At 40.5% G+C, this 3,107-nt stretch overlaps 1 long non-coding RNA gene across 1 annotated transcript; it reads right to left on the minus strand.

The window, feature by feature from the left end:
* Positions 1-423: 423 nt before the first annotated feature.
* On the minus strand, positions 424-1,000 carry LOC106530927 (uncharacterized). Its single transcript, XR_001311847.1, has 3 exons — positions 968-1,000; positions 707-766; positions 424-629 (listed from the first exon to the last, which is right to left on the minus strand). It is a non-coding gene; the product is annotated as an uncharacterized LOC106530927 (long non-coding RNA).
* Positions 1,001-3,107: the final 2,107 nt, after the last annotated feature.

Genomic DNA, 3,107 nt, shown 5'->3' on the forward strand with positions numbered 1-3,107 from the left:
GCTATAAGCTAAAGCTAGAAAAATAGCAGCAACACCCTAGCTGGAAGCTAAGTAGCAAAAGAAGAACTAAATGCTAAAAGTTGTGAAACAAAAGCTAAATGTAGCAATAGGCTAGCTGAAATTATCAAAAATGAGCTGCAATCTAAAAGACAAAGAAATCTGATGTGATTCTGTTAAGAAAATATTTTAAATAAAGTTTAAGAGTTTGAAAAGTATAAAAATGGAGGTTGACTCACAGTGGCTGAAGAGGGAACGGCCTTCGGTCCCAGCATCAGCTGCTGAATGAGCTGAAGGTTTAAGAACAGCTAAAATAATAAAATATGAAGTGATATGAGTTAAATTATATAAAAACAAACAAACAAAATAAGTAAAGGTRAAACCTTAATGCTGACTCGGCATTTATAAAAAGCAATGTGTTCTGCRGAGTTCAGGCTTTTATTTTGTTAAAATCAACAGAGCTCTTGGCCTTAATGAGCTCCAGTTCAGAGGGTTTGAAGTCAGGAAGTCTTTGACTCTGAGGAACGATCGGAGTCTTCAGCAGATTCTTCTCCTCTTCCTCGTCGGCCTCGTCAGGGTGGGGCGCTCGCTGCCCCCCAGGCAACAGCTCTCCCAGCATGCAACACTGCCTGCTGCAGTCCGACAGGAACAAACGATCAGAGAAAAGATTTTCATTTTTCATCCTGTTCAGAGCATCAAAGTTATTGACCTGTCCCACATCATGATGCTGCCACCACCGTGCCTGACAGCTGCTTCAGCGCTCTCAGGTCTGGAMAGAACAAGGACAGGAAGTTATCAGGCCCTTTCAGGTTAAAATACCCTCGGATCATAAAAAAATCAGGGATATTTTCAAAATAAACTCAAACTTGTTTTTAAAAGTTGTTTGTTGTTGAATCGTTGCAGCTGAAATGTTTCAGTAACTGAGTTCATTTATTGTCCTGAAGAGACTGAACCATGAGCGTGCATTTACCGGGTCGAACAGCTGTGAGGGAACCGGGTCGAGCTCCGAACGGTGCCTRAAGGTTCTGACAAACTGTGGAGAAGGAAGAGAGCAGCAGCTGACAGAGTCCGAGCTGAACCAGAACCGAGCCGGAGCCCGGGGRGTTCTGGTCGGAACATTCCAGACACGAGCTGAAAATGAGAGGTTGTGTGAGTCAGCCTGAGGCCTGAGTGCTCCTGTCTCCTGCTGAGGACAAGGAAGGTTCTGGAAGCTGCCTCTAGAGGGCGCCTGYCCCACCAGGCTTCAGCTTCCTGGTCCTGGTTCCAGGAAAAACACGTCTCAGTGGGGCTTTGATTTCATCTAAAACTCATCTGGTTTATGTTCCAGGACCAGGACCGGTTCTGTATTTGGGTTTAGCGTAGAGCGGCCCGGTTCTGCAGGAAGCTGCAGCACAAAGCTTGTTTTGTTCTCTCTGGACTCTAATCTGCTCCCAGCTGAAGGTAACCTGTTGTTTACAGATCAGAACCTTCTCCAGAACACGCTGACCCGCTTCTGAGGTCAGCAGGAACACAAACCCAACAGAAAACAAAAGATACCGGATCATTACAGGCCTGAGTGTGTGTGAGGGGGAAATGTTCTGGTTCTGATCCGCGGGTCACTCATGTGAGAGAGAGTGAGGATCCAAAGTGTCGTGTTTCTGTTTTATTTATGATCCTGTTATATAAGAGCAGCAGGACCGGAACGTCCTGAGACCAGGAGAGAAGGGCACCAGCAGCCGAAACCCGTTCGGTTCTGGATCAGCTGACAGCAGCTATCAGCTAAAGAGTTAACGAGACACGAGACAAATATCAAAATAAAATTCAGAGTGACGAGACTGAAGTCAGAACACACCTGTCCTGATCAGGGTTCAAACATCTGAGACAAGCAGCTAAAAGCAGCTGAAAGCAGCTAAAAGCAGCTAAAATCAGACAAAATCAACCAAAATCAGCTAAAATCAGACAAATCAGCTAAAATCAGCTAAAATCAGACAAAATCAGACAAATCAGCTAAAATCAGACAAAATCAGCTAAAATCAGCCAAAATCAGCTAAATCAGACAAAATCAGCCAAAATCAGCCAAAATCAGCCAAAACCAGACAAAATCAGCTAAAATCAGACAAAATCAGCTAAAATCAGCCACTGCAAAAAGAGTAAAGCTAGGAAAGCTTGAGTTAAAATTAAAAGAACGGTGGCTAAAAAGTAAAGTTGGAAAATAGTAGTTAAAAGGTCAATGTAGCAGAATGATAGCTGAAAGCTAAAAGCACCAACATGTTAGCTAACCGTTAAAAGTAGCAGAATGATAGCTAAAAGCACCAAAATGTTAGCTAACCGTTAAAAGTAGCAGAATGATAGCTAAAAGGTAAAAGTAGCAGAATGATAGCTAAAAGCTAAAAGTACCAAAATGTTAGCTAAACGTTAAAAGTAGTAGAATGATAGCTAAAAGGTAAAAGTAGCAGAATGATAGCTAAAAGCTAAAAGTACCAAAATGTTAGCTAACTGTTAAAAGTAGCAGAATGATAGCTAAAAGGTAAAAGTAGCAGAATGATAACTAAAAGCTAAAAGTACCAAAATGTTAGCTAAACGTTAAAAGTAGCAGAATGATAGCTAAAAGGTAAAAGTAGCAGAATGATAGCTAAAAGCTAAAAGCACCAAAATGTTAGCTAACTGTTAAAAGTAGCAGAATGATAGCTAAAAGCTAAAAGTACCAAAATGTTAGCTAAACGTTAAAAGTAGCAGAATGATAGCTAAAAGCTAAAAGTAGCAGAATGTTAGTTAAAAGTTAAAGTAGCAGAATGGTAGCTAAAAGTTAAAGTAGCAGAATGGTAGCTAAAAGTTAAAGTAGCAGAATGGTAGAGTAAGCGATCAGAATGATAACTTAAAGTAGGAAAACGTTAGGTGAAAAAATTAGCTCACGAAAACTCATCCTGGCAAAACCATAGCTAAAAGCTAAAAATAGCAACACAGTTCTGAGCTAAAAGCAGCAGGATAGTGTCTAACATGAAAAGTAGCTAAAAACTCCTACTTAGCGAAACTTTAGCTCAAAGCTACAAGTAGAAAAACAGTTTTTTTCACAAACACTTAAGGAATTAAAACAATCTTAATGTCTTTCTGGGGATTTTCTTTTAAAAGAA

Source organism: Austrofundulus limnaeus, unplaced genomic scaffold, assembly GCF_001266775.1.
Source record: "Austrofundulus limnaeus strain Quisiro unplaced genomic scaffold, Austrofundulus_limnaeus-1.0 Scaffold578, whole genome shotgun sequence".
NCBI lineage: Eukaryota > Metazoa > Chordata > Actinopteri > Cyprinodontiformes > Rivulidae > Austrofundulus > Austrofundulus limnaeus.